This window comes from Anomalospiza imberbis, chromosome 1 (assembly GCF_031753505.1).
Source record: "Anomalospiza imberbis isolate Cuckoo-Finch-1a 21T00152 chromosome 1, ASM3175350v1, whole genome shotgun sequence".
In the NCBI taxonomy this organism is placed as follows: Eukaryota; Metazoa; Chordata; class Aves; order Passeriformes; family Viduidae; genus Anomalospiza; species Anomalospiza imberbis.
This window is the reverse complement of record NC_089681.1, coordinates 114,734,084-114,746,099: the sequence shown is the minus strand read 5'-3', so window position 1 is coordinate 114,746,099 and position 12,016 is coordinate 114,734,084. Positions and strand designations below refer to the sequence as shown.

Genomic DNA, 12,016 nt, shown 5'->3' with positions numbered 1-12,016 from the left:
AGGGGGAAAGGGAAGGGGGAAAGGGAAGGGGGAAAGGGAAGGGGGAAAGGGAAGGGGGAAAGGGAAGGGGGAAAGGGAAGGGGGAAAGGGAAGGGGGAAAGGGAAGGGGGAAAGAAAAAAGAAGGGGGAAAAAAAAAGAGGGGGAAAAAAAAAGAGGGGGAAAAAAAAAGAGGGGGAAAAAAAAGAGGGGGAAAAAAAAAGAGGGGGAAAAAAAAAGAGGGGAAAAAAAAAAGAGGGGAAAAAAAAAGAGGGGAAAAAAAGAGGGGAAAAAAAGAGGGAAAGGGGGGAAGAGGGGGGGAAAAGGGGGAAAAATGGGGGGGAGAGGGAGGAGAGGGGGGGAAAAAAGGGAAGAAAAAAGGGAAGAAAAAAGGGAAGAAAAAAGGGAAGAAAAAAGGGAAGAAAAAAGGGATAAAAGAAAAAAGGGATAAAAGAAAAAAGGGATAAAAGAAAAAAGGGATAAAAGAAAAAAGGACAGAAAAAAAGGAAAGAGAAAAAAAGGAAAGAAAAAAAAGGAAAGAAAAAAAAGGAAAGAAAAAAAAGGAAAGAAAAAAGGGAAAAATGGGAAGAAAATGAAAAAAGGGAAAAAAGAAAAAAAAAAGGAAAAAGAACAAAAGAAAAAAGAAAAAAAAAGGAAAAAAAAAAAAAGAAAAAAAGAGAAAAGTTTCATTTGATGTTAGCAGTGGGTAAAGCACTGTTTCCAGCATGCAGTATCTGTGGCCAGCTCTCCTGTAAACATCTAGTGTGCCTATGTGAAAACATTGCCATGACAAGAATTTTTTAGTACCACCCCTTATCAAAGCCTGGCTTTAAACTGTATTGTTGCAAGTAACAGCATTCTGCTAATATTATGCTATTTTTTCCAGAGATAATAAATCTTCCCTATCAACACCCCAGCAAAACCCGCAGTCAGATTCACTGGCAGGGTGGATCTCCGCTAAGCAACAGAAATGAAGGTTTGTTGCAATCACAGTGTGGGTAATTTTTTCAGTTGGATGTTCCCATGGAGTAAATAGTGTTCAGCTGCACACCACATCTGCTCTGGCACCAACATGTCCAAGAAGGGATATGTGTTTAGCCAAAAAGGGCATGTTTTGCACAATTTTGGATTCTACTACATTTCCAATGGCTAAAGTACATGTCAGTTTTGGAAGCTTCCTAAGAAGGGGAGCATACAGATGAGCAAACATATCAGGATGTCTAACAAACAGATCTCATTGCAAATACTGACATTCAAACATTCTTTATGCTTTGGGGGATTGTGTTGTTTCATGAAGTGTTTGATAATTTAAAAGAAAATCCCCACTTCCACAGGTTTCAAACATTTTAAAGGAAAAACCTTCAGTTTCCACAGCAATAAAACCAAAAAGTAAGGGAAAACGAATTCAAGTAAATAAAAACAAACTTGCCCTTTATTTTTTAAAAAGTTTTGTACTTATATTAAATACTGGACTATGCTTTCAGTTTGCCTGTTTGAGTTAGGTCCTCTTACAGAAGATATGCAATAGCTATTGTTTGAAAAAGAATAATTTCAGAGTTTGCTGTCAGAATATGCTGTAAAGAAAAGAAACACACCACAGGCTTGCTTGCTTTTGTGCAACTGTATAAAAGTGCTTCCAAAAATAAGCAGGGATATATAATTTTAAGTGTATGTACATATGAAGACATGAAAGACTCCAGCTCCCACTTTCTTCAACAACTTGACCACTTAATTTTTGTTGACAGTCCCCAGAAATGTCCAGGTGGCTTATATCAGCTGAGGCACATTCTTTGCATCTAGACAGCTGCCATGGAAATAACCACAGAATTCTTTGGCAAAGTCTGCCTCGGTCCTTACTTGTACTCTGGGCAGAGAAGGAGCACCCACAAAGTGGCCTGTCACATCTAAGCAACACAGTTCTGTTGAATAACTAACACATTTGGAAACTAGTCATGGCACTGAGTTACAGATTCACAGTCACGACCAGACTCTCTGTATGTAATTGTGATTTTAACAACTTCAGCAAAATAGGCTTTATAAGTCTGGGTAGAAACAAAACCCTTTGAAGGACATTTGCTGCCTTTGTTGGGTCATCTCATGTCATGTACTACAATTCCTGATGGGTTGACACAAGGGACTACATAAGCTCCAATGAGGATATAAAAACAAGCTTCTGACAAAATATCTTGAATTAAGAGTCGGACTGATGCATGAAAATCATCTTTCAAGCCAAACTTACACAAAAAAGCCCTTCATTTAAGCTTGCTCAAATGCACAGACTAACACAACTGCTAGTGGATTTTTTTTGGTCTAACCCCCCTAATTATCTTTGTGGACAAACATTTTTGCCATCCTCTGTCAAAATGGGAACTATCTATGGTGATTATTTACCTTCACTGCGACTAGATCTATAAGATCTCCAAAAAGAATCAATTTGGCACACATTTTTATAGTGTTCTCAAAGAGTGAGGAGAGAGAAATCAAGCTTGCTGCCATTTTAAACTTCCATGGCTGAAGTCATGCCATTGTGTGACCTCTGCCTCTACTTAACAAGTGTTCTCCAAGAGTATTGTATACAAAAAGTAATTTAAGGTATGTAACAAAACACAAATAATGGAGCATAACCTATAATCAAAAAGTCCCCAGAAGTAATTGCTCAAAGTATTCAGGTAGGCTCACATAGATGGTTTTACCTTCATTCCCTAAAACAACTAATTTTATTAACTGGAAAGTGATGAAGCATTGAGTAGCTTCAAAAATTGCTGTTAGTACCAGCAAGTCACTTGGTCAAAAGATATGAAAAGATTTACAGTTATAAGCTGTGATATATAGATCCAAACATAGAGGACTTGAAAGCAAACAGTGAAATAAACAATTAAATGGCATGTCTGTTTAGTCATGACCACACAGAGGGATTAACATCCATCACAGACTTTTGCTTTTTTGCAAAACACAGGGAGCCAACAGAGTAATCCAGCGGTGTGCCTTGCAATAGGATAAGACATAGAGAGAGGAAAAAAAAAGGAAAAAAAAAAAAAAAAAAGGCAAGCCCAAAAGACTTTCCAATATTGTTTTGGAAAAGGCAGAAAAGACGATTTATTAAATACAAGCACAGATGAGAGTGCCTCCAGGGACCAGATTTATAATAATTACTACCTCTACTGACAGCTTCTTGCCTTTTAAACTTTGAAGAAAAGGATGTGGGAGAAGGTCACACACAAGAACACATTAGTTATCCAAGATGTCGTCCTCCATTTCTATGATAAAATAATTTCTCTTAAAATACATCGCAAAGCAATGGACTTCAGTTCCCAAATTATGCTCTGTTAACCTGAATCATACAGGAAAAGCATACTCTCATTTATTTTCCCCCCTTTCAGCCTCACGATTTTTTCTTCAACTATTTCATTTATGTGAATTTTTGTTTTGTGCTCATGTGAAAAAACCCAAAATCTTCAAACCCCCACAAATAAAATGCCTGGGACAAGCAAGTGAAATACTATACAAAAAAAATGAAACAGCCTCTCTCTCTTCTCTGCTTTCTGTCACAACCTATTTGGCAGGATTCAGTCAGAACTGCAGTGCTCATGTGCTGCTGTTGGAATAATCTCTTTTTTGTGTCTGAGGAAAGGTGTGTCCCAGGGAAGGTGTCCCACAAAAAATGTTCAGTTTACCATGCATAAATTATATTCAGGTAGACAAATGCCATACTTGCTCTAGGAGGCGAAATTAAAATTTCCTGGTTTTATTTCCCATTCTCAATGCTAATGCTATATCACATTTCACTGTGTTGGATGCAGTTCCTGAAAGAATATCTATTTTAAATTAGCAGAAACTAAATGATTAATGCAGTATTGATTGCAAAGAAGTTTGTGAGTAGAGAGTTGCCAAGATCTTGATTTCCATACCTTATCAATAGTCAGGTCTCAGAGATTCATTTGATGCCCCATACACATCAGCTACCTCATTCATACTCAAACAAGATTTAATGTATGTTCTTCAAACAGAACAAGGTACTGAGGATAAAATATGTGCCCACCAAAAGAAAGAGTTTTTCCCTCTGTTGGAATTTCACATGTAAGTATATAATCACTTGCATTCTGCCCACCTGACTGCACACTGAGAGTTCATTAGCTTTACATGTAATGCTCTTATTTCTATTCATAAAACTGTGCAAGAATTCAATACAAATACAGTTTGTGTGTATGTATAACCCATCTGTAACTCATCTTGAATTTAAAAATCACCTTTGTATTCTCATATGATGTCACTGAGCCAGACTATGGAAATCATTTTAGAGCAGCCTTAGGAATGCATTTTAGCCATGTGATAATGATTAAAGAATATAATCCAAAGTTCTTCCTGCACTACAAGACACAGTCACTTCCGACAACTTCTCTATTGTTGCTTATATACAACCACCGTTACCTTCAAATGTTCTCTTTCTTTAGAGAGAAAGACTAAAAATTAAAAAAATAAATTAAAAAAAAAGAAGAAGGATTAGATCAAACACTTTTTAAGTTTCACTTCCAGACTGAGGCCACCGTGAAAGCCCCAGTCAGCTTCAAAGCCACAATCTAGGAAGAATCATTTTTTACCCTAACAGAAGTTAGATATAGGACATGGATTTGAAAGAATTTTTCAAGGCCATTTTCGATATCTGAGATGCTAAAGCCGTTCCCAAAATAATTTGATTGACATGCATAGTATGAAAATATAGATGGTAGGCAAGTCTGTACAGAATACAGGTCTATAACATTTTTGCCCCTAGCAGATGTTATAGACCTCACTATGGATTTATCAGGATTACCAGACTAATTTAGCTGGCAGGTGCTTATCAGTCTGGCAGAAGAGTATTATCACTTAGTACAGTTTGGGTATTAACAGTTAGCAGTTCTGTAGAGCATATTTTTCTAGAACCACGTTGATTTTGTTTTTTATATCATATTAAGTAAAGATAAAAAATACCACTCTTAGCATAAATTTCCCAATTACAAAGTTGCCACTGAGTTCCCTGAAATCAGCTTTCCAAAGCATAGCAATAGTTTTTAACACTGTTTCTCTAATTTCTACTTTTTATCTGATACACTCACCCTGATTAATATAAAGTTTCAAGCAACAGTCAAGCAGAGCTAAACTGATATTAAGAGTGGGTTTCTAAGTGCCTAATTCAGCCAAGTTTATGAATTTCACAGAATATTCTGAATTGGACTCAAAAATTGGACCCAAAAGGATCATCAAAGTCCAGCTCCTAGGCCTGCATAGGACATCCCCAAGAGTCACACCATGTGCCTGAGAACACTGTCCAAATGCTTGTTGAACTCTGTCAGTCTGGTGCTGTGACCACTTCCCTGGGGAGCCTGTTCCAGTGCCCAACCACCCTCTGGATTAAGAAAGTTTTCCTGATATCCAACCTAAACTTCCCCAACACAACTCCAGGCCATTCCCTTGGGTCCTATCACTGGTCACCAGAGAGAAAAGATCAGTGCTTTGCAGAGAACAAAGAGTTCTTTGTGGTGACAGCAATAGTCCATGCTGAAGATAATGCTCTGACATTTATCCCTGCTGTCTGATATTATGCTATAGCCGATAGAGCTTGTCATGAGTTTCTTTTGAGAATGGAAAGAGACTGATTGCAATCATGAGAAATTCCCAAACTGCAATGCAGGTGTAGCCATATGACTGCTACTGTTAAAACCTGTTGGTGACACCCAGCTGAATTCCTACAGGAAACAGCCCAAATATCTGCTTCCTCAACCAGGTTTTCGTAACTTCAGCATCATTGTTTTCCACCACCAATGGCTCTGTATTTTAGGGACATACACATCCTCATCTATTCATCAATATGAGCAAGGGAAATCTGTATCCAACATGAATGTAGAACATTTTGGTCTGACCACTTTTCTTAGTTGATAAAATGATGTCACTAATCTTCCACTGGCGCCGCATTAGATTATGAAACAAAAGTCCTGTTTCAAAAAACACACTGCCTGCCCATTAGACACATTTTAATGCTTTAATGTCACAGTCTGCACTTCACCAAATGCCTTGAAACCATAGGTCCACTTTCAGTCAGTATATTATCTCAGAATCAAGCTTATCTGGTACACTAATGTGAGGAACAAACCACCATTTAAAAAGCCTCCTATTGTGCAACAGTGGTGATCTGGAACAGTACTGCAACAGCTACCAGAGAATAACAAGGCTATTTATATCTTTACTGCTTGATAACTCATAAAACTAAGTTACATCTAAGTAATTTGGGGGGCATTAATGCTTTTCAGTGTCTGCAGAATAAAAGTATGCTAATGAACTAAACAATTTTTTGCATGTAGAAATGAATGTTATCTTTCAAACCAGAACCAAATTCCCTAGCTAAATCTCTGAATATAATTTCCTGAGCTTGTGTGAAGTACTACTTTATGTATGATTATTATTTTAGTAGCTGTGCTAAAAAAGTAAATCTCTTACATTCATTAAAACCTAATAGTTGCCTTTTAAGCACATTAGTGCAAATATATTTACCCCTATCACAAGGAATCAGGCTACACTTTGCTGACATTCATTACCAGAAAATAGTCTAATTTGTCTTTTTTTTTTTAGATGAAGCTTTGTCTACTCTGTCATATTTTAAGAACTAACTCCAAAAGCAACTGTAAAATGTAAATTAAACTCCACGTATTATTACTTTTGAATCTCCAACAAGCAGAACTGAGCTTTGCATTTTTTACAGAAAAATAAGGGTGATTATCCTCAAATGCACACAGGTTATGGCCCACAATTTCTTTAGATGCATTAGCATCTATTATTTTCTCCAGTATTTGGAAAAATTCCTTTCTTAATTTCTGCCTTTTCAAGCTATCTGGCATTTAGCAACAGGCCCAAAACAGCAAAATACCTCAATGCTTCAATAAATGTTTTAATACACTTCTATGAAGTGGAAAAATAAAGCACATAAGAGTTACAGTCTATCCTCCACTACAGAATATATTTCAAATATGAACAGAGAGAAAATGCATAACATCAATTAATTGCTAAAGGAGTCTCTCTGTGTGAAAGGGTCAGCTTGAAGAAGAATATTAATTTGGGTGTTTTGATCCTCAGACATAAGGTGAGTTGTAGCCCGGACTCCCTAAGCTGTACTTGAAACTGCTGCACTCCAGGCATCCAAAAGGAGTTTTCTCTAGATATTATAACTTCTGAAAACTGAAAGTCGATTTTATCACATCTATATAGACTATTTCTTTTGAAACTAAATTCTGGCATGTTACTCAGAACACTAAATAAATCTATTTTGTTAGCTCTCACCATTGAGAGATACAAGGCAAGGTGAATAATGGCACCAGAAACTTGCCCCTTACACCAGAAAAAGCAGTGTTTCATATAAATGGATACAGGTATGCAACTAACAAATATTATGGAGTTTCAAGGCTCAATTAATGACAAGTTTGATGCCAGGGTTATTCATACCCTGCACAATTTCTATGTAAAGCTATGGTTGTGGTACAGACTGTAAAATTAAGAGAACAGTTGTACAATCGATCCTCTTATTGATTTTAGAAGACTGATAGCAGTCTTGAAAAGCTGCGAAGAGGGAAGCCAGAGAAATGGACTAATGAGGCAGAGTAAAAATCTGAGAGAAGTCAGCGAAAGGGAAAGGTTGTGCACCTTCTGATAAGCAACACAAGACAGGTTACAAGTGCCAAAAGGGGAAGGCAGGGGAACTCTCATCCCTTGTAAATTGATGAGAAATGCTTACTATGCTGCTGCTCAGAGCAGTGTGGGACAGGGAGAGCACCTTCCTTACACAAGTGGCTTCAGGCTCCCACTGTGAGGTCTACCACCCCAGAAAGGGGTGTCTGCCAGCAGTATTCCTCCCCTGGGTCTAAGGCCAAGATTTGCCTTAACAATCCTAAGCAACACAAACGAAACTATTTCACCTCAGGAAAAAAATTAAGGCTACCCTGATTATTTTACTTAATGTCACAGATTTTTCCAAATTTGGCAATCAAGGCTGTAAATTTCTGCTTTGCTTGAATTCAAAGTATCTGTTTTTTTAACCCATAAAACTTAGTGTGAAAAATGAAGACTGTTCAGCTGACAAATACAGGTCACGTTGACTGGATCCACTTGTTTCCCAAGAGGCAGCTGTGGACTGACAAACCACAAGAACCCAAGAGTGAGTCTGAAAGTCTCAGGAATGGCAATATGTTTTCCACCAAGCTACAATAATTAGCTTGAGGATGAATTTATCAAGCCCTGAGGAAAGTCTTCCCTACCAGTTGTAGCTTCATCCCTTTGATAACTTTAAAATGGAATGAATCAGACATGCTATATAAAAAAACTTGCAATGAGGGGACTTGCAGCACCATTACTTTACCTCCTTTGCTCAGTAGGGAAGAAATACAGGATTTTCTACAGTTTCTTCACAGTTTTTTTTTCTTCACATATTTTTTTTTCTTTTCCCAGCTAACCTCTCCTTATTTCACCTGCTGCTCGTCACTAAACTGTATGTTAGGGGTAACATACATTGCTGGACATGCTGTGCTTTGACTTTACCCCCAACTGATGAGTACAGAAAAACCCTACAATGATTCAAGGCATGATCAGAAGGACTTGACTTACCCACTGTGGCAGGATGCCAGATGCCACCAAAGCTGCTTTATCACTCCCCTCCTCAGCTAGATGGGGAGAAGAAAACACAGTGAAAGACTTGTTGGTCAAGATAAGGACAGGGAGAGATAACTCACCAGATACTCTCATGGATCAAATGGACTTGAGTCAGGGAAATTAGTTTAATTTATTACCAATCAAACCAGGATAGGATAATGAGAAATAAAACCAAATTGTAAAACACCTTCTCATGTTTAACTTCAGTCCAAATTTTCTCCACCTCCTCCACCCCCAGTGGCACACAGGGAGAGGGAATGGGAGCTGTAGTCAGTTCAGCACACCTTATCTCTGCCACTCCTTCCTGCTCACACTCTTCACCACAAGATGTGGGTGAATCCTTGCTCCTATGCCTGGGAGCATCTCCTTCCCTTTCATCTGCACTGACCTTGATGTCTGCAGAGCTGTTTCTCACATATTCTCACTCTTCTCTCTGGCTACTCTTGCTCCTGACCAGTTTTCCACGAGGGAAAATTTGGTCTACTGAACACAGGGTAAGCTTCTAGCAGCTTCTCAGAGAAGCAACCCCTCTACCCCCCATCCTCTCCACACAAGCCAAATGTACCCTCTCATTTTCAGGTTTACAGCAAGCAACTTCATAGAGAATTGCTACTTCCACACAGCAGCACTGACAACCCAAAGTACAAGATGACTTTTAATACGTAAAATAATTCCCCTTTTTTTTCTTAATCTACATCTTCCCAAAGGAGATTTAAATGTTGCTATTACTCATTATCTTCAGGTATGATCATTTGGTTTGTATGAGGAAATTTTTGTATGGCATGCATTGAATCAACTAACTCAATGACCACCTCTTCTGAGCTTCATTTAGGTTAATGTTAGGAAGGCAGAGTTTTAAATTTGCTTTTCTCTAATGGTAGCCGGAGACAGTATTTCCACGGGATATTCAAGGCATCCCTAGGACTTAAACTACCATTAAGTAGAATGAAGAGAGAAAAAAAATAGAAAAAAGCAATCAAAAAGCAGATATAATAACAACTCTTGCATATATTGCTTACCCTAAAATCCGGTTGGGAGAAAAAATTATTTTGTTATTTAGGCCATAAAGTAGCCATCTATGTGTGACATCTGGGACCCTGATATTAGATTCCATTATTTATTTATATTTTTCTTTATATTTCAGTCCTTCTCGTTACTTAACTTATCTCCTGCTTTGGATAGCTATGGAATGTTTTTCAACATTAAAAATAGAAACAGAAGTCTGTCTGTATTTGGTGTGTCATAACTGAATGGTAACTTGCTCTTTTTTATCAAACTATCAGCTATTAGGAGCAGCAATTCTCATCCGCACAGAAGAATTACTTATATATCAAGGACATTTTAAGGTGCTGTGGAAGTAATTTTAAAGAGAAAAGAAAAGCCCTTCAGTATTCTCAAATTTTTATTGTGACCCTGAGCCTATTTTAACAGAGAGAAAGAGAAAGGTATCTGACAATCTAAATGGGAATAGGACAAGACCCCAGGGAAGATTTTAAATTTTCTGTGTTTTCCCTATTGAATCAATGTGAAGTCTTTAATTTCTGTAGTAAGTTATACATATTTTCAAAAAGTGTTACATAACATATGCTCATATACTGAAGAAACCAAACAAGTCAGTAATGCAAAAGTGGATAGACTTACATCTCAACATGTAGAGAAATAAAATCTCCACTTCCATCAGAACTCAGATCAATGACACCTGCATTTTGTAACCATACTATAGCTGCAGTATAAAACTTGGTTTTAAAAGTCGTGAGAGCTTAGTGGACTTGAATTTTGCTAGATCAAGGATTTTGGACAAAGCAACCTCATTATCCTATTTTCAAGTTCCAGATAAAATAATATCTGTATTTGAAATACAGCTAGTATAATCATTGGATAATTATTTAGATTGGATATTCCAGGAAACCCTGCCAGTAATCTAAGGTCAGCACTCTCATAACACTGAAGATTTCCAGCACAATCCTGGAATAAGGATTTCTTCGGCTGACATAACAGGATTTGAAATAAATGGGTAAGTTTACATAGAAAAGAGTACCTAAAATTTTAATCATGTTTTCCTCCATTCTCAAGCTTTACTGTTCCTATTTATTCATACTATCCTATTTGGAAAGTCTTTAGTCCAACAATTTCAACAATATTGCACTCAGAAATTATTTATCCCTAATTTACCAAACCGTTATTTTCTCCTAAGCCTTCCTCTGTACCCCCACATCTGTGATCCCCTTGGCATTGCTGGAAATTGCCTTTATTTAATAAAGAGCAATTCAATTAGGTGATGTAGGAGTATTCTGAAATTGCTCTCTTTATCTGGCACATGCATTAAATATTATCAATAAAGAAGTATTCTGCTGTATTTTATGTGGGACTATACTTATACCCTAAACTCACATAAAATAAATATAGAAAGATAAAGATTTGTACAATTTGAAAAGCTTGTCCCTTTCTTTTATTCTGCTTTGGAAGTATTCACCATATTTCCATAACATTATGGAAGATTAAGAGTTTATTTTTCATACTGTACGACTTCTAAATGACAGAAACCATTTCAAAATGTAAAAAAAAATCTCCAAATTAAACCCACTCAAAATCCCAATTTATTATTTTAATGAAAACTGGAAATTGCTCTAAAAACATCAAAATAAATCATTACACTTGAGTTAAAAAACATTTTGACATTTTCAAATAAAACATTCAGTTTTTCCATTATGAAACAACTAGAAGGGCTTACTAAGCATTTTTAAACACAATTCTTTTAAATTAAATATACAGGCCATTCATTACCTGTTTTACTGATTCAAACTAATAATAAGAAATTCTTCTGAGGAAACAACAAGCTTTTCTTGTAGGTTCTGAAGTCAATATCTTGTGTAACTAAGGATCATGACTTTTCTTCTGAATTGTCTCAGTGAAATACTGAGAGAATTGTGAACAATTTTACTTATTGTGAGTAAAAGTGTTTTACACTTTGTGCCTGTAAAAAGTATCAACAGGCATGAAATTTCAATAAAACCCAGACCACAGGAAATTTAGGGAACCTTTCATGGAAGCATTTCATATTTCCTACTCTTAGTGTAGTGATTTTGTCAACTGTTATCCAACTAATGTAAAATTTATATGCAGAATCAGGAACCACCACCAGACATTCCCCTTTCTATCAGGAGAACTCAGTGCAGGATCCAGAGAGGAACTGTCTGAAGACTTTTTTATCTTTCTACAGTTCTTGACATTCTGGCAGGACTCCTTAAGAAATCTAATACAAATATAAATCCAAAAAAACCAAACTTACAGAATCTGCAAGGCTTTTGAAATCTGGGTCTCAAATAATCTTCTGGAGCCTCTCATTAAATAACACATGGAATAATCTGT

At 36.8% G+C, this 12,016-nt stretch overlaps 1 protein-coding gene across 7 annotated transcripts in view; it reads right to left on the bottom strand.

The window, feature by feature from the left end:
- The window catches only part of ZNF385D (zinc finger protein 385D), a 419,164-nt gene that overhangs the window by 178,941 nt on the left and 228,207 nt on the right, over positions 1-12,016 (bottom strand). The window lies entirely within an intron of this gene.